Below are 27280 nucleotides of genomic sequence, written 5' to 3' on the forward strand. Positions count from 1 at the left end.
CTGTGAGCTAACCAATCGTTTATCCATGCCAATAAGTTACCCCGCACACCATGAGCTCTTACTTTGTGTAACAGCCTTTGATGTGGCATCTTGTACAAAGCCTTCTAGAAATCCAAGTACATCGCATCCACAGGATCCCCTTTATCCACGATACTTGTTACTTCCTCAAAGAATTCTAATTAATTAGTCAAACACGCGTTTTCCCGTTCAAAAAGCCGTGTTGACGCTGCCTGATTGCATTGAGATTTTCTAAGTGCCCTGCAATAAACACCTTCATAATAGGTTCTAGCATTTTCCCAATGACAGATGTTAAGCTCACTTGCCTGTAGTTTCCGGCTTTCTTTCTCCCTCTTTTCTTGAATAGAGGAGTTACATTCGCTATTTTCCAATCTGATGGGAACCTTCCAGAATCTAGGGAATTTTGGAAAATTAATGCCAGTGCATCTACTATCTCTGCTGCCACTTCTTTTAAGACCCTAGGATGAATTCCGTTACGACCTGGGCACTTATCAGCTTTTAGTTCCAATATTTTTTTCAAAAACCTTTCCCTAGTGATTGTAAATGTTTTAAATTCCTCACTCCCTTTCACCTCTTGATTCACAATTATTTCTGGCATGTTATTTGGATCCGATATAGTGAAGACGGACGCAAAATATCTGTTCAATTCATCCGCCATTTCCTTATTCTCCATAATCAATTCCACAGACTCACTCTCTCGAGGACCAACGCTCACTTTACTTACTCTTTTCCTTTTTAAATATCTGTAGAAATTCTTACTACCTGTTTTTATATTTCTAGCTAGCTTTCTCTTGAAAGCTAAATTCTCCCTCCTTATTATTCTTTTAGTCATTCTTTGCTTTTTTTATATTCTGTCCAATCTTCTGACCTACCACTAATCTTCGCGGAATTTTCTGCCTTTCCTTTCAATTTGATACGATCTTTAACTTCCTTAGTTAGCCACGGATGGTACGTCCTTCCCCTGGAGCCTTTCTTTCTCACTGGAATGTATCTTTGCTGCGTGTTATGAAATATCTCATTAAATGTCGACCACTGCATTTCTACTGATATATCTCTTAACTTAAGTTCCCAGTTCTCTTTAGCCAACTCTGTCTTCATGCCCTCATTATTGCCCTGATTTAAGTTTAAAGCACTAGTCTTAGACTAAATCTTCTCTCCCTCAAACTGAATGCGAATTTCAATCATATTGCGATCAATGCTACCAAGAGGCTCCTTTATAATGAGGTCATTAATTAATCCTGTCTCATTGCACATTACCAGATCTAGAATAGCCTGCTCTAGAACGGCTCTAGAACGTGCTGCTCTTAGAAACTGTCCCGAAAGCACTCTATGAACTCATTTTCCAGGCTACCTTTGCAAATCAGATCTTTCCAATCCAAATGTAGATTAAAATCATTCATGATTATCGCTGTTCCTTTCTCACAAGCCACCATTATTTCTTCCTGTATACTCTGTCCAACAGTGTGGTTACTATTCAGAGGCCTATAAACTACTCCCACAAGTGACTTATTGCCTATACAATTTCTTATCTCTACACAAACTGATTCTACATCTTGGTCTTTAGAACTAAGGTCATTTCTCTCTATTATACTCATTTCATTCTTAATTAACAAATCTAGTCTTCCACCTTTTCCTAGATTTATGTCCTTCCGAAATGTTAAGTGCCCTTGAATATTCAGGTTTCAGCCTTTGTCATCTTGCAGCCATGCCTCTATAATGGCTATCAGATCGTACATATTTATTTCTATGTGAGTTGTCAATTCATCCATTTTGTTACGAATGGTACGTGCATTCAGATACAAAGCCCTTGGTAATGTATTTTTTTCTTAAGTTTGCATGCTCTGCCCCTTCCTGTCACCCTTTGATTATCATTTCCCTAATTGCTACCGTGCTCTCCTGCCTTGTCTTTTTTCTTTAATTTATCACATCTTCACTTACTTGATCTCTCTCACCCATTATTTAATTGGATGATTAATAGCCAGTGTGTTAACGTAGTGGGAGGTAGAGGAGATCCCAGGACTGTAGGTGCCATTGAGTGATGATTTCCTAACTTCACTCCTGAAAGTCCTGTCTCTAATGTTTAGGCTATGTCCCCGAGTCCGATATACCACTACGAGCGGAAATAGTTTCTCTCTATCCACCCCATCAGTTCCCCTTAGCATCTTGGAAACTTGGATCAAATCAGCCCTTAATCTATTAAATTCCAGGGAATGCAACCCTAGTTTGTGTAATCTCTCCTCGCAATTTAACGCTTGGAGTCCAGGTACCATTCTAGAAAATCTACACTGTAGTCCCTCCACGGCCAATATATTCTCGCAAAGGTGCGGTGCCCAGAACTGAACACAGTACTCCAGGTGTGGTCTAATCAGAGCTTTGTATAGTTGTAGCATAATATCTATCGCCTTGTATTCTAGTCCTCTACTTTTAAAGGCCACCATTCCGTTAGCCTTTCTGATTAATTTCTGTACCTGTCCATGACATTTTAATGAACTATGCACATGACCCATAAGTCCCATTGGAATGCCACAATTTCGAACTTTTCAACATTTATAAAATATTCTGATATATCCTTTTTAGGTACAAAGTGGATGACCTCACACTTGCCTAAATTTGAAATCCATTGACCACAATTTTGCCCATTCATTTATTATATTAATGTCTCTCTGTAATTATATGCTTCCATCTGCACTGCTTACAATGCTGTCGTCGGTGTTATCAGTAAACTTCGATATGTGGCTTTCTATCCCGTCGTCTAATATCAATGAGACCGCCTGAATTGAGGTAAATTCACATTCAGTTTCAATCTCCTCATCATCTTGAGATATTTTATTTACTTCACGTGTGTTGTGCCTTGGAAACTTCCGCACCCTGTCCTCTGGAGCTCAAATATGTACTGGATATATTTCAATTCTACCAACAGCAACACTGGAAAGATGCGAGACGCCAATTGGTGACTTTTCACTAAAAGTAGCAAGACAGCAGACCTCATCAACGATTTGAACCCGGGACCTTTCGCATTTTAATCAATAAAACCTCCGAAGCGAGAATCATACCTCTATACCAACGTGCCGCTATCGCAATCTACCATGCAGCTAGTGCAAAGGTTCGCTGCCACCTAAAGCCGATCGGCCTTCCGTTCAGATCTCTTCTGTCGATCCAATCTCATTTTCTATTCCGTGTACAGCAATATCAATTTGTGCACTAACAATTTCCAGTCACCAGTATTAGTCTCCCTTTACCAAATTGGTTTCGACTGTATGACTTGTATTATCAAGTAAGATGTTTCAGTATTAGTTGCTCTGAAACTACATTGTTTGGGAGGATACTGAGAGGTTCAGATGAAAAAAGTGACTTGGAGTGCATGTCCACAAATCTCTGAAGGTAGCAAGACAGGTAGATAATGTGGTTAAGTAGGCATACAGGATACGTTCATTTATTAGCCCAGGCATAAAATATAAGAGCTAGGAGGTTATGCTACAACTGTATAAAACACTAGTTAGGCCACAGCTAAAGTACTGTGTAACTTTCTGATCACCACAATACAGGAAAGATGTGATTGCAGCAGAGTGTACAGAGGGGATTTACGAGGAAGTTGCCAGGACTGGAGAATTTTAGCTATGATGATAGATTGGATAGGCTGGGGTTGTTTTGTTTGGAACCGAGGAGGCTGAGGGGAGATTTAATTGAGGTGTATAAAATTATGACGGGCCTGGATAGGGTGACAGGAAGGACCTATTTCCCTTAGTAGAGACGTCAATAATCAGGCGGCATAGATTTAAGGTAATTGGAGGAAGGATTAGAGGAGAGGAGAATATTTTTCACCCAGAGGGTGGTGGGGGTGTGGAACTCACTGCCTGAAAGGGTGGGAGATGCAGAAACCCTCATCGCATTTAAAAAGGACTTGAATATGTACCTGAAGAGCCGTAAACTACAAGACGACGGACCAAATGCTGGAAAGTGGGATGAGGCTCGATATCTCTTTTTCCGCCGGCACAGACACTATGGGACGAATGGCCTCCTTCTGTGGTGTAAATATTTATGATTGTGTGGTTCTATATTTGATTGCCGGCTGTCTCGGCATCGTGATAACATACACTCTACCATAAGTCTACTTTAATTGATTTGGTGCTTTGTTTCACTGTAAGAGCGAAGAGACATTAACGTGTAGACATTAGCTGCAGCAGCTGGGTCGCACCTTTACTTTTCCTACCGTCTCAATCTTTCTTTAACCCTCTCTGCTGGTGTTGCAGGTTCGATCAGCCGTCGCCGATCATGGAAGCCTGAGAAGTCCATCAGTGGACAACACAAGAGACAGAGAAAGGGAGAGATAGAAAAATGCATGCAAAGAAAATATAGAGTATAAATAGATTCATACAATCGTAAAATGGTTACAGCAGATAAGGAGGCTATTCGGCCCATCGAGTCCGTGCCGGCTCATTGTAAGAGCAATCCAGTTCGTCGCATTCCCTCGTCCCATTCCCCCGCCCCTTCCTGGTAGCCCTGCTTTTATTTCCCTTCAAGTACTTATCAAATTCCTTTTTGAAAGCCATGATTGAATCTGCTTCCACCATCCTTTCAGGGAGCGCTTTCCAGATTATAACTACTCGTTGGTAAAAAAGTGTTTCCTCATGTCGCCTTTGGTGCTTTTGCCAATCACCTTAAATCTGTGTCCCTGGTTCTTCACCCTTCCGCCAATGAGAATAGCTTCTCTTTATTTACTTTATCTGAAGCCTTCATGATTTTGAATACTTCCATCAAATCTCCTCTTAACGTTCCCTGCTCGAAGGAGAACAACCCCAGCACGGGGTAAATGCGGTCAATTAGCTTCAATTCATTTATTTAAGCATTACACATCTCTTTACACGTAACCGTGACATTATGGTCGCGTGGCATCGCGATCTAAGGTGTTCCATCAAATTTCTATGGAGGCGTGGGTTTGAATCCCACTGCTGTTAGAATTTCTGCCAATGTTTATTTTGATCTGTTCACAGAAAACCCGATTGTAGTGCGATGGAGCAGAGGATGTGAAAGGAGCTGAAAGTGAAAGTGCAGATATTATTTCCATCACGGGGACAGGACAAGTTTCCACAGGTAAGGGCCTCTAACCTTAATATTCCTTCCAGCAGAGTGGGACAGGTGATCAGAGCAACCGGGCTCTAGCGGCACAATAAAGCAATGCGCGGTCCTTATATGACAGTACAGGGTCGGGAAATGCAAAGGTTTTTATTCGAGACTCACCTAGATCAACAATTGTTTTTCTTTGTGAACATTTCGAACGGAGCTGAAGGTATAATTTCGGTGTTCCAAAATGCATCAATTATTTGTATCACCACGTGGTTCCTCTTGTTGTAATAGTGATGAAATATTTAGTGTTATTAGTTTACAGGAGGGTGGCTGCGGTATTGGAGCCGCAAACTATGATTTAGATCAATCTACAAGTTATGAGATTTATCTTGAGCTTTAAACCAGCGCGTTAGACCGCTCAGTCACGATACTTTCCATCTTGCGATCGTCAGGAGCTACTTCTAGAGGAGTAGAAATACTGCAAGCAAGAATTCTACCCCTCAAGCACCAATACACGACCGGCAGCCGGATGCATGTGTCCAGTTAGAAATCTGTCTGAAGGAACATGCAGTCTGATAGAACCGGAAATCCAGCAGATTGACTTTTGCAGTGAGCAGATGATGAGCCTCCTTCTTGAGAGTGTTTCGCCAATCCAGCTCAGAGTGGATTAAGCATTATAAATTCGGGTGGGACTGGAGCCACTTGTATCAGAGGAAGTGTAGGGGGTAGTTTCCCTTCCTTGAAGGACATTAATGATCCTGTTGAGGTTTTGCTGCAACATTTCACTTCCCAGCGCGGAAATCACCGAACCCTGAGCTAAAATTCAACGATGGTGAGATTCGGACACACAAACTTTTGCATTGATTAGAAGAAGTCCCACGTGCTACGCATGGCACCACAAATCGGCTATCGATTAGTTTATTTCACGTATCCCATATGCTGCTTTGGAACATTTGCTGCGGTGCAGTAAGTGGTTCAAAAGCTCAGTGGAGATTCAAAGCAGCTCCTGAGAAAGCGACAAAGCGACGGTTTGTACAATGCATAGTCCTCTCTCTCTCTCCCATTTGCTCACTCTCGCTTTCTATCTTGAGCTCTCACTCTCCCCGTTTATCTCTTGAGGGCTGGAATACAAAGAGGTGGAAGTTATGTTAAAGCTGCACAGAGCTCTGGCGAGACCCCATCTGGAGGACAGCATTCAATTCTGGGCACCCCACCTCAGGAAGGATGTATGAACCTGGATGTTCGAGGGGCTGAATGGCCTACTCATGTTCCCATGTTCCAAAAAATGAAAGAATAATTCAAGTATAGAGACCCTAATGTATCAGGATAAGTGAGTGAAGAATGTTTTCTGTTTGAAGTACTGATTTCGTTAATTGACTACTCCCAGTGCAGTGCAGTCCAGTCCAGACAAGCTGCTCGCAAAAGTGGCATTTTCTGTGAGAACACGAAAGACTTGTTCAGGCCATGACAGTACCGAGTGCGGGTAGGCCTGCGCGTGAAATGGAAAATTGAAGTGAACTAATCCCACAAGCAGCGGATGTCTCTGTTTCCATTTCCAGAATGCACGCACGCACGGGTCGAATCGATACAGCTCCTGGGAAAGCTGCGGGGCGTCGCTGGGCTGCCGTGGATCATTTGAAGCAACCGTTTCACGTGGCATCTCCTGTTTCTGAATCTTCTTTCCCTCCTGCTTCCTTTACTCCTCCAGCTGCCAGTTGAATTAGATGCTTGATGCAAAAACAGCGAATACATGAAACCCATCTTGACCTGCTCAGCAGGGAGAGGGAAAGAACGGTGTTGTCCATCGAGAAGGGATGGATTTTGCACATACCGGAAAAAATAGACGGAAAGGTCTCATCTCACTGCTTCTTTGCTTTGCGGAATATCTTAGTATTCAGGAGATCATCTCACTGCCCCTCAGGCCCATGATCCCCACTCGCACTCTCCTTCCAATCTCAAACACTTTGCTTCGGTTTGAAATCGCGTATGTTTTCACATTGGGATTTAATTTGCAGAAAGCGATGCTGTGATAACCGGGGCTATTGAGGAGATGCAGTGCAAGAAGATATATAAAAGGCTAATGATAGCAATGACTGTTCTCACACTGTGAGCTACAGTTAAAGGCTGACAACATTTAAAGTCTCATGCAGCAGGTCTGGACCCAAATCTTTCACGTGGCATCTCCTTCTGCTTCTGTCACTCCGTTTCCTCCACGTAGAGTTCATTTGGAATTCCTGTGCGGCTTCTTCGAGCGCAATTCGCTCCAGTACATCAATTGCAGATATTAGTTTGATCAAGGGGAGAGGACATCTTTTCACAGGCAAGGGCTGTTCATCCTATTGTTTTTCTGCCAGATTAGGGCAGATGATCAAAGTAACCGGATTGGGTGAACTGTCCGTACAGGTGCCTGGTGGGCTCGTGGTTATGATTCGGCGTTCACACCTATATAATTAATTACATGAAACCAAACAAACTCTACGAAAAGAGGAATATTTCTGTAAACACCATTAACCAACCTATAACTTTCTGTTGCAGACTGAAAGAAACCCTAACGTGGTTAGCGAGTGACACTCATGAGTTTAATAATGATTTGTTTTGTATGTGAAACGCTTTTCAGACTGCATTTTAGGAGACGGTTTTGAAATGTTCAGTGTATATCACACCAGGAGTTTGGTGCAGCCGTTGTTAAATTGATGTGGAGATGCCGGTGATGGACTAGGGTTAACAAATGTAAGGAATCTTACAACACCAGTTTATAGTCCAACTGTTTTATTTGAAAATCACAAGCTTTCGGAGGATTCCTCCTTCGCAGGTGAAGTGTGGAATTCCTTAAATGTTACCGCATTTATAGTCAGAGAACAATACCTGGTGATTACAGATAATCTTTCCAACTGCCCGTTGCCAAGGCAATCAAAGTGTTCAGACAGAGAGATGTTACATACAGGACCACCGAATATCCAAACGGCCATAACAAAAGACTGAGAGAGAGAGAGAGAGAGAGAAACATCCGAAAGGAAGAGAAAGAGAGAGAATGACCCGTTGTATTAAAAACAGATACATTTTGTTCGCTGGTGGTGTTACGTGTAACGTGACATGAACCCAAGATCCCGGTTGAGGCCGTCTTCATGGGTGCGGAACTTATAGAATCATAGAATCATAGAATCATAGAAGTTACAACATGGAAACAGGCCCTTCGGCCCAACATGTCCATGTCGCCCAGTTTATACCACTAAGCTAGTCCCAATTGCCTGCACTTGGCCCATATCCCTCCATACCCATCTTACCCATGTAACTGTCCAAATGCTTTTTAAAAGACAAAATTGTACCCGCCTCTACTAATGCCTCTGGCAGCTCGTTCCAGACACTCACCACCCTTTGAGTGAGTTTAATGTTCAGAAATAAGACAGCACAGATTTTCACTCGTGCAAGCTGCACACCCTTTATTTGGAAAAGTAAACTGATAGTAGAGAGATGTTATATTGATCACTGCAACCTGAAGCTTTAGCTCTGTGAATTAGTCCTTCAGCAACCTTAAAGTTGTGTTTCTGTTCGTGCAATTGGTTAGCGCGTTCGGCTCTGCACTGAAAAGTTGGTGGTTTGAACCCACCCGGTGATGCCGGAGTAACTTTTACCTTAACATTCATTTTCTAGCATTTCTGGGGCTCGAATGTGTGTCTTGTCTGCAAGAAAAAGCACCATCAACATTGCCAGCTGATTGCGTCTGATTTTCCACCATTTATTCTGCGGTTGGATAACAGGCATCTGAAACATACACAAAAGAAATGAGATTGGCTTGAAGGAAATCGGAATACTTCTTGACAGACAAAGTTCGAAGGTTGCAGGCGAGCTCCTTCACTCTGACACGGATATTTCTGCAGTGAGCGACATCAGACTATTTCCACAATGAATGACATTCCCTTAATTTTTGAAAAGTAAAATGGTATTCACATTCCGACTGGTTTCAGTTGATGTGTGAGAGGTCGTAAAAGGATCAATCTCCCGTTAAGGCGGCCTTTTTCTCTGTCTCTCTCTGTTGGTCGAATCCAAAATGAAATTGGAGCTGGACTAATCAGGCAAGAAATCAGGAACCACTTCAGCAAACAAAATACGGCCGAAAGCTGGAACTCTCTCATCCCAAAGGATGTGGATTGTGGCTCAATTCATAATTTGAAGACTGCCGTTGATAGATCTTTTTTCGATTCGGGTACGAAGGAATATGAGTCCAAGGCGGAGAAACAGAGATGAATTGCAGATCAACTCATGATCTAATTGAATGGGGCAGCAGGTTCGAGGGGCTGAATGGCCTTCTCTTGTCCCGATGTTCCTATACTGCTCAGCGCGGGGCTGGACAAATGGTAAAAGACATCAGACGAACTCCAGAATGAAAAAAACCGGTGTTCAGAAGTAGATACCCTGAGATTGTGGAACGAACTGAACTCCTGCAGCAAAGCCAACAGCTGTCTCTCTGCAATAATAAGATGGGAAGAATTTTGGCAACCGGCCCGGCTAGCTCAGTCGGTAGAGCATGAGACTCTTAATTTCACGATCGTGGGCTCGAGCCCCAAGTTGGGCGATTTGTGTTCTACTTTTCACACTGGGTGATAAAAGTTTCAAAGTGCAACCTCTTATCTCCAGTTCATGAAATCCAGTTATTTTGACAGACACAACACTGAGCTGTGTGAAAGAAAACCGTGAGCGTTGCCAAATATCCAGTCCCTCCCGATACTATCTTCTCATTCCTTCCACATGGGACACGGCAGATACCGTTTCAATAGGTTTCATTTTTGCTGTTATTAAAAATGTTGATAGTTAGGATGTGTAATATTTATAAGATGCCAACTCTGGATCCATTCGCCTCTCTGATACCTCCTGATACCCACTTACCCTATTTGATTCTCCCTGATCTCCTTATCTTCTCTGATACCCTCAGAAAGTCCATTATCCTCTTTCAACCTTGTCAGCGCCCTTTACACTCTCTGATACCCGCAGTCCTCACCCACTGCTACGCCCTGAGAGTCCTTACACTCTCTGATACCCTCTGACAGTCCTTCCCCTCTGTGAGATCTCAATATGCTCTCTGATACCCTCTGACTGCCCGCTCCCCTCTCTGAGCCCCGTCACACTCTCTGATGCCCTCTGATAGTACCTTCCCCTCTCTGAGATGCCCTTGCCCCAATGGATCGCCACTAAGAAACGATTTGACGCCCTGAGGCCTTCTCAGAACCCATTACCGTCCCTGCTATCAAAGTGCGGTGTACCTTCACAGCTGGATCTACCGGTCTGTGTTAAGGATGAGATCAAGAGTTTGATCGGTCGCTGCTGCTTCCGCCTCTGAGAGCTCTATCGGCGGTCGGTACCGATCTTCCTCCTATAAACTGCGTGTGGATGTATGAGTGCGCTGTTGATTTATAAACTTTGGTAGTTTACGTATGACAGCGATGAACTGTGGGTGTATCTCTATGAGTACGATGTTTATATATGATCTGTGGGTGTATCTCTATGAGTGTGATATTTATATATGAACTGTGGGTGTATATATTAGTGCGATGTTTATATATGAACTGTGGGTGTGTATATATAAGTGTGATATTTATATATGAACCGTGGGTGTGTATATATGAGTGTGATGTTTGTTTATGAACTGTGGGTGTGTATATATGTGCGTGATGTTTGTATATGAACTATAGGTGTGTGTATATGAGTGTGATGTTTGTATATGTATTGCGGGTGTTTCTATATGAGTGTGATGTTTATATCTGAATTGCGGGTGTGTATATATGAGTGCGATCTTTATATATGAACTGCGGGTGCGTATATATGAGTGCGATGTTTATATACGAACTGGTGGTGTGTGCATATGAGTGCGATGTTTTTCTATGAATTGCGGAATAAACAGGAGCTGCAATTCCTCCTGGGGTTATGTTTTCTTCCAAGACAATGATGTAAAGGGATGTTTTGACAAGCGGCCGAAATCGCTCAGTTGGGAGAGCGTTAGACTGAGAGATCTAAAGGTCGATGGTTCAATCCCGGGTTTCGGCAGTTTTTGGTTGTTGAGTTTCTTCTTCCTTGCTTCGATTCTCGCATTTCATTGCAGTGAAATTTGATACCCGCCACAGAAGGATTGGGGATGAAATAGAGAGGCATCAAGGATGGGAAATATGTTTTCGTCTTGATATAGTTTTTATTTCTCTGTTACCTTCTGCCTTTTTTTCTTGTTTTTTCTCTCTCGGTGCCGGGGGACAATTTGATTTGATGCATTTGTCCTAAACCGATGCCTTTTCCACATCTCGCGGCGGTCAGACCCGCTTTGTCTGTCTGTTGCTGCTGATGATCATTAATGGGAACAGGCCGCGAGTTAAACGTTTCTCTGCAAACCGGAGAAAGAAAAATAAAAAGAAAGACGTGTTTCTCCGGCCCAGGGGCAAAGTTACAATGGATGTTATTCAATAAAACTGTCCCAGTGAATTTGTCTGTGGACCTGTTTGTAAGGCTTGCATTTTAAAAGTTACAAAAACCCGAAATAAATAAAGCAAATTACAAGAATGGAATCCGTGATCATGACATTACGGCATAGTCTTTGCAAATGAGCTAACCGGCGGTCCGAACGGCTGTTTCATTAATTGTTGTACCTGTATGCTGGTTGGTAGCGATTTCTGTACTTGGACCCCGAAATCGCTCTGCTCCTCCACAGTTCCTTTTTTCTCACCATTTAGAAAATAGCCTGAATTATCTTTATTAGATTTAAAGTGAATCACTTCGCTCTCCCCCACATTGAACTCTATTTGCCGCAGTTTTGCCCACTCACTGAATCGATTAATTCCCACTTTTCAACGTCCTGCTTCTTTCCACATGACTTATTGCGCCACCAGAAGGCTGCGTGTACAAATCACGGGGTAACCGTTACTTCTCGAGCTGATCGGATTCTGGATCCTTCCGGATTGAATATTTTATCTGCTTTTTCTCAATAAACGGAACCTTGCTCTAAAGTCTGCTTCCCTGGTTCCCAAATTTCAGGAAGGCGTCTCATTCTGCCCTTGACTTTTGATCATGACATGCAGTTGAAACTTTTGCAAAGAGGGAAATAAGTCGCCAAATCGCTCCACGTGAATCTGGAACGCTTTGGGAAGAAGTTCAGTGCAACCAATCAGGACTTTAAAGGCCCCTCAATGACCTGCACTTTCATTGAATGAGTTTTGTTCGCCTCTCGGCTTTCATCTCACTGAAGTGAAGAGTGTGACCGCCTTGTATCTGTCAGCGTGTTAGTGACGAGTTTGGGGTGAGCACGGGTCGTCTTTATTTTTGAAATCTCACCAAGCAACAGGGAAAAGAAACTTCGAATCAAACTGTCCCTGTCAGTGAAGAATTGTAGTGAATATCGCTCCAAGCAGATCTGGACAATGAGCAGCGCAGCCGCACAGGAGTCCCAAATCCACCCTCTCGCCACTCGGCAATCACAACTTTACTCCGGCCCAGTATCGCCACGCTGAAATCAAGTATTTCTCGAACACATTTTTTTTAACATCATAGTTACTGGTTTAATGGTGAAGACTACCGTCCGCTTCACTGTAAGTGCAAGCGACAACTTTGTAGACAAAGTGTCGTGTCACAGAGCTGCTCCTTGGACCTGCTCATTTCATCTCATTTCATTTTCAGCAAACCTGAATATTACTGGAATATAGAATGGCGAATCACAGCTCAAAAGGTCAATCCTCTCCACCAAGAGGGGACTGAGTCTTCCAACATACGGTGGTTAATGGCAAGGTTGGCTTCATGTCCAGAAATAACACAGCACAGATTTTCACTCATGCAAGCTGGACACCCTTTATTTTGGAAAAGTAAACTGATAGTCAGACAGCTGTTATATTAATCGCGGCAAGCTGAAGCTTCAGCTCGGTGAATTAGTCGTTCAGCAAATACAAAGTTGTGTTTCTGTGGCGCAATTGTTTCGCGCGTTCGGCTGTTAACTGAAAGGTTGTTGGTTCAAGCTCCACCCGGTGGACGCTGGGTAGTAACTTTCACCTGAACATTCAATGTCTCGCGTTTCCAGCATTCGAATGTGTGTCCTGTCTGAACGAAAATATACAGGTGAGGTGCCTGAAGATTGGAGGGCAGCAAATGTTGTGCCTTTGTTTAAGAAGGGCGGCAGGGAAAAGCCTGGGAACTACAGACCGGTGAGCCTGACATCTGTAGTGGGTAAGTTGTTAGAGGGTATTCTGAGAGACAGGATCTGCAGGCATTTGGAGAGGCAGGGACTGATTGGGATTATTCAGCATGGTTTTGTGAGTGGAAAATCATGTCTCACGAATTTGATTGAGTTTTTTGAAGGGGTAACCAAGAAGATAGATGAGGGCTGTGCAGTAGACGTGGTCTACATGGACTTTAGCAAAGCCTTTGACAAGGTACCGCATGGTAGGTTGTTACATAAGGTTAAATCTCACGGGATCCAAGGTGAGGTAGCAAATTGGATACAAAATTGGATTGACGACAGGTGGTTGTGGAGGGTTGTTTTTCTAACTGGAGTCCTGTGACCAGCGGTGTGCCTCAGGGATCGGTGCTGGGTCCGCTGTTATTTGTTATTTATATTAATGATTTGGATGAGAATTTAGGAGGCATGGTTAGTAAGTTTGCAGATGACACCAAGATTGGTGGCATTGTGGACAGTGAAGAAGGTTATCTGGATTGCAACGGGATCTTGATAAATTGGGCCAGTGGGCCGATGAATGGCAGATGGAGTTTAATTTAGATAAATGTGAGGTGATGCATTTTTGGTAGATCGAATCGGGCCAGGACCTGCTCCGTTAATGGTAGGGCGTTGGGGAGAGTTATATAACAAAGAGATCTAGGAGTACAGGTTCATAGCTCCTTGAAAGTTGAGTCACAGGTGGATAGGGTGGTGAAGAAGGCATTCAGCATGCTTGGTTTCATTGGTCAGAACATTGAATACAGGAGTTGGGATGTCTTGTTGAAGTTGTACAAGACATTAGTAAGTAAGGCCACACTTGGAATACTGTGTACAGTTCTGGTCACCCTATTATAGAAAGGATATTATTAAACTAGAAAGAGTGCAGAAAAGATTTACTAGGATGCTACCGGGACTTGATGGTTTGACTTATAGGGAGAGGTTGGATAGACTGAGACTTTTTTCCCTGGAGATTAGGAGGTTTAGGGGTGATCTTAAAGAAGTCTATAAAATAATGAGGGTCATAGATCAGGTAGATAGTCAAAATCTTTTCCCAAAGGTAGGGGTGTCTATAACGAGGAGGCATAGATTTAAGTTGAGAGAGGAGAGATACAAAAGGATCCAGAGGGGCAATATTTTCACTCAAAGGGTGGTGAGTGTCTGGAACGAGCTGCCAGAGGCAGTAGTAGAGGCGGGTACAATTTTGTCTTTTAAAAAGCATTTGGACAGTTACATGGGTAAGATGGGTATAGAGGGATATGGGCCAAGTGCAGGCAATTGGGACGAGCTTCCTGGTATAAACTGGGCGACATGGACATGTTGGGCCGAAGGGCCTGTTTCCATGTTGTAAACTTCTATGATTCTATTCCGTGAACATTGCCAGCTGAGTGCGTCTAATTTTCCACCATTTAATCTGCTGTCTGAAAAATATTCAAAAAAAACTTGATTGGCTTGAAAGAATTCGGATTATTTCTTGTTTCCACAATGAATGACACTCGCTTTATTTTGGAAAAGTAAAATGGTATTCACATTCCGACAGGTTTCAGTTGATTTGTGAGAGATCTTTCAAGGATCAATCTCTGGTTAAGGCGGCCTTTTTATCTCTCTCTCTCTGTTGGCAGAATACAAAATGAAATTGGAGCTGGACCAATCAGGCAAGAAATCAGGAATCACTTTAGCAAACAAAATAATGCCGGAAGCTGGAACTCTCTCATCCCAAAGGATGTGGATTGAGGCTCAATTCAAATTTTCAAGCCTGATATTGATAGATCTTTTTCCGGTTCGGTTACCAAGGGATATGAGTCCAAGGCAGGGAAACAGAGATGAATTACTGATCACCTCATGATCTAATTGAATGGGACAGCAGGCTCGAGGGGCTGAATGGTCTTCTCCTGTGCCGATGTTACACTCCTGCTCAGTGCGGGGCTGGACGACTGGTAAAAGGCATCAGACTTGACTCCAGAATGAAAATCGGGTGTTCAGATTCTGCCACCTTGGGATTTTCGAACAAACTGAACCCCGACAGCAAAGTCACCACCTGCCTCTCTGCAATAACAGGATGAGAAGGAGCCCTACCGCTGGCCCGGCTCGCTCAGTCGGTAAAGCACGAAATTCCTAATCTCAGGGTCTTGGGTTTAAAGCAAATATTGGGGGTTTTGAGTTATATTTTTCACAGTGGGTGATGAAAGGTTCAAAGTGCAACCTCTTATCTTCAGTTCATGAAATCCAGTTATATCAACAGACACAACACTGAGCTGTGTGAAAGAAAACCGTGAGCGTTGCCAAATATCAAGTCCGTCCCGGTACTATCTTCTCATTACTTCCACATGGGAAACGGAAGATACCGTTTCAATCGGTTTCATTTCCGCTGTTATTAAAAATGTTGACAGTGAGGATGTGTAATATTAAGAAGATGCCAACTCTGGATCCATTCGCCTCTCTGATACCTCCTGATACCCACTTACCCTCCTTGATTCTCCCTGATCTCCTCATCTTCTCTGATACCCTCAGAGAGTCCATTATCCTCTTTCAAACTTGTCAGTACCCTTTACACTCTCTGATACCCGCAGTCCTCACCCACTGATACGCCCTGAAGTCCTTACACTCTCTGATACCCTCTGGCAGTCCTTCCCCTCTGTGAGATCTCAATATGCTCTCTGATACCCTTTGACTGCCCGCTCTCCTCTTTGAGCCCCGTTACACACTCTGATGCCCTCTGATAGTACCTTCCCCTCTCTGAGATGCCCTTGCCCCAATGGATCGCCACTAAGAAGCGATTCGACGCCCTGACGCCTTCTCAGAACCCATGACCATCCCTGCTATCAAAGTGCGGTGTAACTTCACAGGTGGATCTACCGGTCTCTGTTAAGGATGAGATCCAGAGTTTGATCGGTCGCTGCTGCTTCCGCCTCTGAGAGCTCTATCGGCGGTCGGTACCGATCTTCCTCCCACAAACTGGGTGTGGATGTATGAGTGCGCTGTTGATTTATAAACTTTGGTAGTTTACGTATGACAGCGATGTTTATATATGAACTGTGGGTGTATCTCTATGAGTACGATGTTTATATATGAACTGTGTGTGTATATCTATGAGTGCGATGTTTATATATCAACTGTGGGTGTATCTCTATGAGTGCGATGTTTATATATGAACTGTGGGTGTATCTCTGTGAGTGCGATGTTTGTGTATGAACTGTGGAATGATCAGGTGGGGCAATTCCTCCTGGGGTTATATTTTCTTCCACGACAATAACACAAAGTAAACATTGGGTGTAGAGCCGAAATAGCTCAGTTGGGAGAGCGTTAGACTGAAGATCTGAAGGTCCTTGGTTCAATCCCGAGTTTCGGCAGTTTTTGGTTGTTTACTTTCTTCTTCCTTGCTTCGATTCTCGTATTTATTTGCAGTGAAATTTAATTCCCGCCACTGAAGGATTGGGGATTGAATCGAGAGACATCAAGGATGGGAAATATTTATATCGTTTGTATTTGGCTGTTATTTCTCTGTTACCTTCTGCCTTTTTCTCTTGGTTTTGTCTCTCTCGGTGCCGGGTGACCATTTGATTTGTCGCAATTGATGCATTTTCCACATCTCGGGGCGGTCAGACTGTTGCTGTGATGATCATTTAATGGGAACAGGCCGCGAGTTAAACGTTTATCTGCAAATTGGAGAAAGACAAATAAAATAAAGACGTGTTTATCCTGTCCAGGGGCAAAGTAATAACGGATGGAATTCAAAACCGGTCCCCGTGAATTTTTCTGTGGATTTTCTTTTTAAAGCTTCGATTTCAAAAGTTACAAAAACGCGAAATAAATAAAGTAAATTACAAGAATCGAGTCCGTGATCATTATGTTACAGTATACTCTTTGCAAACGAGTTAACCGGCCGTACCAACGGCACATTAGGCTGTTGAATTAATTTTTGCACCTGCAGCGATTTCTGCACTTGGACCCCTAAATCTCTCTGCTCCTCCACAGCACCGAGTTTCTCACCATTTAGAAAATACTCTGATTTATCTTTCTTAGATTTAAAGTGTATGACCTCGGTCTTCCCCACATTGAACTCTATTTGCCACAGTTTTGTCCACACACTTAATCTATCAATTCCCACTTTTCAATTTCCTGCTACCATCTGCGTGACTTCCTGCGTCACCAGAAGGCTGCGTGTTCAAAACACGGGGGAACCGTTGCCTTTAGAGCTGATTGGATTCTGTATCGTTCCGGAATGAATGTTTCAGCTGCTTTTTCTCAATAAACAGAACCTTGCTCTAAATTCTGGTTCTCTGGTTCTCAAATTTCAGCAAATCGTTTCATTTTGCCCTCGACTTTTGATCTTGTGCTGCGGATGAAACTTTTGCAAAGAGGGAGAAGAAGTCCCCAAATCGCCCCACGTGTATCTCAAACGCTTTGGGAAGAAGTTCTGTGTAAACAATCAGGAATTTAAAGGCACCTCAATGACCTGCACTTTCATTGAATGACTTTTTTTCGCCATTGGAATCGACGAGAAATCGCTGTCGGCTTTCATCTCACTGAAGTGCAGAGTGTGGCCGCCTTGTATCGGTCAACGTGTTAGTGACGAGTTTGGGTTAAGCACGGGTCGCGTTTATTTCTGAAATCTCACCAAGCACCGGGGAAAAGAAACTTAGAATCAAACTGTCCCTGTAAGTGATGAATTGAAGGGAATATCGCTCCAAACAGATCTGGACAATGTGCAGCGCAGCCGCACAGGAGTTACAAATCCACCCTCTCGCCACTCGGCAATCGCATGAACTGAACTTTACTCTGGCCCGTGTCACCGCGCTGAAATCGAGTCTTTCACGGCCACATTTTTTCTTAACATAATAATTACTGGTTTAAGAGTGAAAATTGTCGTCCACTTCACTGTAAGTGCAAGAGACAACTTTGTAGACACCGTGTAGTGTCACAGACCTGCTGGTTTGTCCTGCTCATTTCATCTCATCTCATTTTCCGCAAACCTGAATATTACTGGAACAGAGAATGGCGAATCACAGCTCAAAAATCAATCCTCTCTTCCACGAACGGACTGAGTCTTTCAACATTCAAGTGTTTCATGGCAAGGTGAGTTTAATTTTCAGAAATAATACAGCACAGATTTTGACTCGTGCAAGCTGCACACATTTTATTTTGGAAAAGTAAACTGATTGGAAGAAAGCTGTTACATTGAGTGCGGCAACCTGAAGCGTCAGCTCGATGAATTAGTCCTTGAACATTTGCAAGTTCTGTTTCTGTGGCGCAATTGGTTAGCGCGTTTCGCTGCGAACTGAAAAGTTGGTCGTTAGAGGACACGAAGACAACCTTTTACCTTAACATTCATTGTCTCGCAAATTCTTGGGTTCGAATGTGTGTCTTGTCTGCCAGAAAATGTACCGCAAGCATTGCCAACTGAGTGCGTCTGATTTTCCACCATTTATTCTGCGGTTGGATAACAGGCATATGAAAAATATTCAAAAAAACGAGGTTGGCTTGAACGAAGTCGGAATACTTCTTAACAGAGAAGGTTCGAAGGTTGCAAGCGAGCTCCTTCACACTGACATGGATATTTCTGCAGTGAGCGACATTAGACTGTTTCCACAATGAATGTCACTCCCTTTATTTTGGAAAAGTGAAATGGTATTCACATTCCGACTGGTTTCAGTTGATTTGTGAGAGATCGCTAAAGGATCAATCTCCGGTGAAGACGGCCTTTTTCTCTCTCTCTGTTGGCCGAATCCAAAATGAAATTGGAGCTGGACTAATCATGCAAGAAATCAGGAATCACTTTAGCAAACAAAATACGGCAGAAAGCTGGAACTCTCTCATCCCAAAGGATGTGGATTGTGGTTCAATTCATAATTTGAAGTCTGATATTGACAGATCGTTTTTCGATTCGGGTACCAAGGAATATGAGTCCAAGACGGAGAAACAGAGGTGAATTGCAGATCAACTCATGATCCAATTGAATGGGGCAGCAGGTTCGAGGGGCTAAATGGCCTTCTCTTGTCCCGATGTTCCAATACTGCTCAGCGCGGAGCTGGACGAATGGTAAAAGACATCAGACTAACTCCAGAATGAAAAAACGGGTGTTCAGAAGTCGATACCCTGAGATTGTGGAACGAACTGAACTCCTGCAGCAAAGCCAACAGTTGTCTCTCTGCAATGATAAGATGGGAAGATTTTCGGGAGTCGGCCCGGCTAGCTCAGTCGGTAGAGCATGAGACTCTTAATCTCAGGGTCGTGGGTTCGAGCCCCACGTTGGGCGATTTGTGTTCTACTTTTCACACTCGGTGATAAAATTTTTAAAGTGCAACCTCTTGTCTCCAGATTCGAAACAGGCACAACCCTGAGCTGTGTGAAAGGAAACCGTGAGCGTTGCCAAATATCCACTCCCTATCGATTCTACCTTCTCGTTCCCTCCGCATCGGACAGGTTACCGGTTCAATTGGATTCACTTTTTGTTGTTATTAAAAATGTTGAAGGTCAGAAAATGTAATATTTAGGAGATGCCAACGCTGGAACAATTCGCCTCTCTGATACCTCCTGATCCGCCCTTACCCCATTTGATTCTCCCTGTGCTCCTTATCATCGCTGATACGCTCTGTCTCTTACCTTCTCCGATACCCTCAGAGAGTCCATGATTCACTTTGAACCTTGTCAGCGCCATTCACCTGCTCTGATACCTATTGATTGCCCCTTACACAGATGCGCCCTGAGCCGCCTTACACTCTCCCATACTCGGCAGTCCTTCCCCTCTCTCAGATCTTAAAAATACTCTCTGATGCCATCTGACTGCACGCTCACCTCTTTGAGCACCCTTACACTCTCTGATGCCCTCTGATAGTACCTTCCCCTCTCTGAGATGCCCTTGCCACAATGGATCGCCACTAAGAAGCGATGAGACGCCCTGAGGCCTTCTCAGAAGCAATTACCGTCCCTGCTATCAAAGTGCGGTGTAACTTCACAGGTGGATCTACCGGTCTGTGTTAAGGATGAGATCAAGAGTTTGATCGGTCGCTGCTGCTTCTGCCTCTGAGAGCTCTATCGGCGGTCGGTACCGATCTTCCTCCCACAAACTGGGTGTGGATGTATGAGTGCGCTGTTGATTTATAAACTTTGGTAGTTTACGTATGACAACGATGTTTATATATGAACTGTGGGTGTATCTCTACGAGTACGATGTTTATATTTGAATTGTAGAATGAACAGGAGGGGCAATTCCTCCTGGGGTTATATTTTCTTCCACGACAATAACACAAAGTAATCGTTGGGTACAGAGCCGAAATAGCTCAGTTGGGAGAGCGTTAGACTGAAGATCTGAAGGTCCTTGGTTCAATCCCGAGTTTCGGCAGTTTTTGTTTGTGTCCTTGCTTCGATTCTCGGATTTATTTGCAGTGAAATTTAATTCCCGCCACTGAAGGATTGGGGATTGAATAGAGAGACATCAAGGATGGGAATTATTTATATCGTTTGTATTTGGCTGTTATTTCACTGTTACCTTCTGCCTTTTTCTCTTGGTTTTGTCTCTCTCGGTGCCAGGTGACTATTTGATTTGTCCGAAACTGTTCCATTTTCCACATCTCGGGGCGGTCAGACCCGCTCTGTCTGTCTGTTGCTGCTGATGATCATTAATGGGAACAGGCCGCGAGTTAAACGTTTATCTGCAAATTGGAGAAAGACAAATCAAAAGAAAGACGTGTTTATCCTGCCCAGGGGCAAAGTTACAACGGATGTAATTCAAAAACGGTCCCCGTGAATTTTTCTGTTGATTTTCTTTTTAAAGCTTCGATTTCAAAAGTTACAAAAACGCGAAATAAATAAAGTAAATTACAAGAATCGAGTCCGTGATCATTATGTTACAGTATACGCTTTGCAAACGAGTTAACCGGCCGTACCAACGGCACATTAGGCTGTTTAATTAATTTTTGTACCTGCAGCGATTTCTGTACTTGGACCCCTAAATCTCTCTGCTCCTCCACAGCACCGAGTTTCTCACCATTTAGAAAATACTCTGATTTATCTTTCTTAGATTTAAAGTGTATGACCTCGGTCTTCCCCACATTGAACTCTATTTGCCACAGTTTTGTCCACACACTTAATCTATCAATTCCCACTTTTCAATTTCCTGCTACCATCTGCATTACTTCCTGTGTCACCAGAAGGCTGCGTGTTCAAAACACGGGGTAACCGTTGCCTTTAGAGCTGATAGGATTCTGTATCGTTCCGGAAAGAATGTTTCATCTGCTTTTTCTCAATAAACAGAACCTTGCTCTAAATTCTGGTTCTCTGGTTCTCAAATTTGAGCAAATCGTTTCATTTTGCCCTCGACTTTTGATCTTGTGCTGCGGTTGAAACTTTTGCAAAGAGGGAGAAGAAGTCCCCAAATCGCCCCACGTGTATCTCAAACGCGTTGTGAAGAAGTTCTGTGTAAACAATCAGGAATTTAAAGGCACCTCAATGACCTGCACTTTCATTGAATGAGTTTTTGTCGCCATCGGAATCGACGTGAAATCGCTGTCGGCTTTCATCTCACTGAAGTGGAGAGTGTGGCCGCCTTGTATCGGTCAACGTGTCAGTGACGAGTTTGGGTTCAGCACGGGTCGCGTTTATTTCTGAAATCTCACCAAGCGCCGGGGAAAAGAAACTTAGAATCAAACTGTCCCTGTAAGTGATGAATTGAAGGGAATATCGCTCCAAACAGATCTGGACAATGTGCAGCGCAGCCGCACAGGAGTTCCAAATCCAACCTCTCGCCACTCGGCAATCGTATTAACTGAACTTTACTCTGGCCCAGTGTCACCGCGCTGAAATCGAGTCTTTCTCGGCCACATTTTTTCTTAACATAATAATTACTGGTTTAAGAGTGAAAATTGTCGTCCACTTCACTGCAAGTGCAAGAGACAACTTTGTAGACACCGTGTAGTGTCACAGACCTGCTGGTTTGTCCTGCTCATTTCATCTCATCTCATTTTCCGCAAACCTGAATATTACTGGAACAGAGAATGGCGAATCACAGCTCAAAAATCAATCCTCTCTTCCACGAGCGGACTGAGTCTTTCAACATACAGGTGTTTAATGGCAAGGTGAGTTTAATTTTCAGAAATAATACAGCACAGATTTTGACTCGTGCAAGCTGCACACATTTTATTTTGGAAAAGTAAACTGATTGGAAGAAAGCTGTTACATTGAGTGCGGCAACCTGAAGCGTCAGCTCGATGAATTAGTCCTTGAACATTTGCAAGTTCTGTTTCTGTGGGGCAATTGGTTCGTGCGTTTCGCTGCCAACTGAAAAGTTGGTCGTTCGAACCCACTGGAGGACGCTAAAGCAACCTTTTACCTTCACATTCATTGTCTCGCATTTCTTGGGTTCGATTGTGTGTCTTGTCTGCCAGAAAATGTACCGCAAACATTGCCAGCTGAGTGCGTCTGATTTTCCACCATTTATTCTGCGGTTGGATAACAGGCATATGAAAAATATCCAAAAAAACGAGGTTGGCTTGAACGAAGTCGGAATACTTCTTGACAGAGAAGGTTCGAAGGTTGCAAGCGAGCTCCTTCACACTGACATGGATATTTCTGCAGTGAGCGACATCAGACTGTTTCCACAATGAATGTCACTCCCTTTATTTTGGAAAAGTGAAATGGTATTCACATTCCGACTGGTTTCAGTTGATTTGTGAGAGATCGTTCAAGGATCAATCTCCGGTTAAGACGGCCTTTTTCTCTCTCTCTGTTGGCCGAATCCAAAATGAAATTGGAGCTGGACTCATCATGCAAGAAATCAGGAATCACTTTAGCAAACAAAATGCGGCCGAAAGCTGGAACTCTCTCATCCCAAAGGATGTGGATTGTGATTCAATTCATAATTTGAAGTCTGATTTTGATAGATCGTTTTTCGATTCGGGTACCAAGGAATATGAGGCCAAGACGGAGAAACAGAGATGAATTGCAGATCAACTCATGATCTAATTGAATGGGGCAGCAGGTTCGAGGGGCTGAATGGCCTTCTCTTGTCCCGATGTTCCTATACTGCTCAGCGCGGGGCTGGACGACTGGTAAAAGTCATCAGATTGACTCGAGAATGAGAAGTGGGTGTTCAGATTCAGCCACCTTGGCATTGTCGGACAAACTGAACCCCAACATCAACGTCACCACCCGCCTCTCTGAAATAATAGGATGAGAAGGAGCCCTGCCGCTGGCCCGGCTCGCTCAGTCGGTAAAGCACGAAATTCCTAATCTCAGGGTCGTGGGTTTAAACCACAGCTTGGGCGTTTTGTGTTCTATTTTTCACAGTTGGTGATGAAAGGTTCAAAGTGCAACCTCTTATCTCCAGTTCACGAAATCCAGTTATATAAACAGACAAAACACTGAGCTGTGTGAAAGGAAACCGTGAGCGTTGCCAAATACCCAGCCCCTCCCGATACTATCTTCTCATTCCCTCCACATGGGACACGGCAGATACCGTTTCAATAGTTTTCATTTTTGCTGTTATTAAAAATGTTGATTTTTAGGAAGTGTAATATTTAGAAGATGCCAACTCTAGATCCATTCGCCTCTCTGATACCTGCTGAGCCCACCTTACCCTCTTTGATTCTCCATGAGCTGCTCATCTGCTGTGATATCCTCTGAGAGTCCATGATCCTCTTTGAACCATGTCAGCGCCCTTTACACTCTCTGGTCCCCGCTGAGTGCCCCTCGCCCACTGACACGCCCTGAGCGTCCTTACACTCTCTGATACCCTCTGGCAGTCCTTCCCCTCTGCGAGATCTCAATATACTCTCTGATACCCTCTGAATGCCCGCTCCCCTCTCTGAGATGCCCTTGCCCCAATGGATCGCCACTAAGAAGCAATTAGACCCCCCGATGCCTTGTCAGAACACATTACCGTCCCTGCTTTCAAAGTGCGGTGTAACTTCACAGGTGGATCTACCGGTCTGTGTTAAGAATGAGATCCAGATTTGTTCGGTCGCTGTTGCTTCCGCCTCTCCCACTCTGAGAGCTCTATTGGCAGTCGGTACTGATCTTCCTACTATAAACTGGGTGTGGATCTATGAGTGCGCTGCTGATTGATAAACTTTGGGAGTTTATGTATGACAGCGATGCTTATATATGCTCTGTGGGTGTGTATATATGAGTGCAATGTTTATATATGAATTGTGGAATGAACAGGAGGGGCAATTCCTCCTGGGGCGATATTTACTTCCACGACAATAACACGAAATAAACGATGGATGTGGATCCGAAATAGCTCAGTTGGGAGAGTGTTAAGGTCCTTAGTTCAATCCCGAGTTTCGGCAGTTTATGGTTGTTTAGTATCTCCTTCCTTGCTTCGATTCTCGCATTTATTTATAGTAAAATTTGATACCCGACACTGAAGGATTGGGGATGGAATAGAAAGGCATCAAGGATGGGAAATATTTCTATCGTCTCTATGTAGTTTTTATTTCTCTGTTACCTTCTGCCTTTTTCTCTTGGTTTTGTCTCTCTCGTGCCGGGTGATATTTGATTTGATGCATTTGTTCTAATCTGATCCCTTTTCCACATCTCGGGGCGGTCAGACCCGCTCTGTCTGTCTGTTGCTGCTGATGATCATTAATGGGAACAGGCCGCGAGTTAAACGTTTATCTGCAAACCGGAGAAAGACAAAAAAAGACTTGTTTCTCCGACCCGAGGGCAAAGTTGCAATGGATGTTATTCAAAAAAACTGTCCCCGTGAATTTGTCTGTGGTTTTTTTTGTAAAGCTTCGATTTTAAACGTTACAAAAACCCGAAATAAATCAAGTAAATTACAAGAATCGAATCCGTGATCATGACATTACGGTATACTCTATGCAAATGAGCTAACGGGCCCGACTAACGGCACATTCGGTTATTTAATTATTTTTTTACCTGTACGCTGGCTGGTAGCGGTTTCTGGACATGGCCCTCTAAATCTCTCTACTCGTCCACAGTTCCGAGATTCTCACCACTTTAGAAAATACTCTGATTTATCTTTCTCAGATTTACAGTGCATGACCTCGCTCTCCCCCACATTGAACTCTATTTGCCGCAGTTTTGCCCACTCACTTCATCTGTCAATTCCCACTTTTCAACTTCCGGTTTTTAAGCTACATTACTTATTGTGCCACCAGAAGGCTGCGTGTATAAATCATGGGTAACCGTTAATTTTAGAGCTGATAGGATTCTGGATCGTTCCGGAATTAATGTTTTATCTGCTTTTTCACAATTAACAGAACCTTGCTCTAAAGTCTGCTTCCCGAGTTCTCAAATTTCAGGAAGGCGTCTCATTCTGCCCTCGACTTTTGATCTTGACCTGCAGTTGAAACTTTTGCAAAGAGGGAAAAGATGTCCCCAAATCACTCCACGTGAATCTCAAACGCTTTGGGATGAAGTTCAGTTCAAACAATCAGGACTTTAAAGGCCCCTCAATGACCTGCACTTTCATTGAATGAGTTTTGTTCGTCATTGCATTCGATCGTGAAATCGCTCTCCGCTTTCATCTCACTGAAGTGAAGAGTGTGACGGCATCAGACTAACTCCAGAAAAAAAAACGGGTGTTCAGAAGGAGATACCCTGAGATTGTGGAACGAACTGAACTCCTGCAGCAAAGCCAACAGCTGTCTCTCTGCGAAATAGGATGGGAAGAATTTTGATAGTCGGCCCGGCGAGCTCAGTCTGCAGAGCATGAGACTCTTAATCTTAAGGTCGTGGGTTCGACCCCCACTTTGGGCGATTTGTGTTCTATTTTTCACACTGAGTGATAAAAGTTTCAAAGTGCAACCCCTTTTCTCCAGTGATATCACCAGACACAACCCTGAGCTGCATGAAAGGAAACCGTGAGCCTTGCCAATGATCCACTCCCTCCTGATTCTACCTTCTCGTTCCCTCCACATGGGACACGGACAGGTTATCGGTTCAGTCGGCTTCATTTTTTGCCGTTATTAAAAATGTTGTAGGTTAGAAAATGTAATATTAAGAAGATGCCAACTCTGGATCCATTCGCCTCTCTGATACCTCCTGAGCCCACCTTACCCGCTTTGGTTCACCCTGAGCTGCTTATCTTCTCTGATACGCTCTGTCTCTTACCTTCTCCGATACCGTCAGTGAGTCCATGATCCTCTTTGAACCTTGTCAGCGCCATTCACCTGCTCTGCTGCCCACTGAGTGCCCCTTACACAGATACGTCCTGAGCCCCCTTACACTCTCCCATACTCGGCAGTCCTTCCCCTCTCTCAGATCTTAATACACGCTCTGATGCCATCTGACTGTCCCTTCCTCTCTCTGAGCCCCCTTACACTCTCTGATGCCATCTGACTATCCCTTCCCCTCTCTGAGATCCCCTTGGCCCGATCGATCGCCACTAAGAACCCATTACCCTCACTGATACACAAATGCGATTTAATTTCACAGGTGGATCGACCGGTCTGTCTTAAGGATGAGATCCAGAGTTTGTTCGGTCGCTGCTACTTCCGCCTCTCCCACTCTGAGAGCTGTATCGGCGGTCGGTACCGAACTTCCTCCTATAAACTGGGTGTGGATGTATGAGTGCGCTGCTGATTTATAAACTGTGGGAGTTTATATATGAGAACGATGTTTATATGTGAAGTCTGGGTGTTTATATATGAGTGCGATATTTATATATGAACTGCAGGTGTGTATATCTGATTGCTATGTCAATATATATGAACTGTGGGTGCGTGTATGAGTGCGGTGTTTATAAACGAACTGTGGGGTTTTATATATGAGTGCGATGTTTATATATGAACTGTGGTTGGGTATATGTGAGTGCGATGTTTATATATGAAGTGCGGTAATGAACAGGAAGAGCAAGGCGTCGCGGCGGTGATATTTTCTTGCAGGACAATGAGGCAAAGTTGAATTTGCTGTTGGGTCAAAATCGCTGAGTTGGAATTGCGTTAAACTGAAGATCTAAAGGTTGTTCATTCAATCCCGGGTTTCGGCAGTTTTTGGTTATTTGGTTTCTTCTTCTTTGGGTCGATTCTCGCATTTATTTACAGTGAAATTTGA

The 27280-nt window shown here is 43.7% G+C and overlaps 5 non-coding genes across 5 annotated transcripts; all 5 read left to right on the forward strand.

Annotated features, from left to right (window-relative positions):
• The first annotated feature begins 9582 nt into the window (after window positions 1-9582).
• On the forward strand, window positions 9583-9655 carry trnak-cuu (transfer RNA lysine (anticodon CUU)). The gene has a single exon. It is a non-coding gene; the product is annotated as a tRNA-Lys (tRNA).
• Window positions 9656-11047: 1392 nt separating this feature from the next.
• Window positions 11048-11121, forward strand: trnal-gag (transfer RNA leucine (anticodon GAG)). Its single transcript has one exon. It is a non-coding gene; the product is annotated as a tRNA-Leu (tRNA).
• A 5417-nt stretch (window positions 11122-16538) lies between these two features.
• Window positions 16539-16611, forward strand: trnaf-gaa (transfer RNA phenylalanine (anticodon GAA)). The gene has a single exon. It is a non-coding gene; the product is annotated as a tRNA-Phe (tRNA).
• Window positions 16612-19444: 2833 nt separating this feature from the next.
• On the forward strand, window positions 19445-19517 carry trnak-cuu (transfer RNA lysine (anticodon CUU)). Its single transcript has one exon. It is a non-coding gene; the product is annotated as a tRNA-Lys (tRNA).
• Window positions 19518-20530: 1013 nt separating this feature from the next.
• On the forward strand, window positions 20531-20603 carry trnaf-gaa (transfer RNA phenylalanine (anticodon GAA)). Its single transcript has one exon. It is a non-coding gene; the product is annotated as a tRNA-Phe (tRNA).
• The last annotated feature ends 6677 nt before the right edge of the window (window positions 20604-27280 follow it).

This window comes from Heptranchias perlo, chromosome 20, assembly GCF_035084215.1.
Source record: "Heptranchias perlo isolate sHepPer1 chromosome 20, sHepPer1.hap1, whole genome shotgun sequence".
Taxonomy (NCBI): domain Eukaryota; kingdom Metazoa; phylum Chordata; class Chondrichthyes; order Hexanchiformes; family Hexanchidae; genus Heptranchias; species Heptranchias perlo.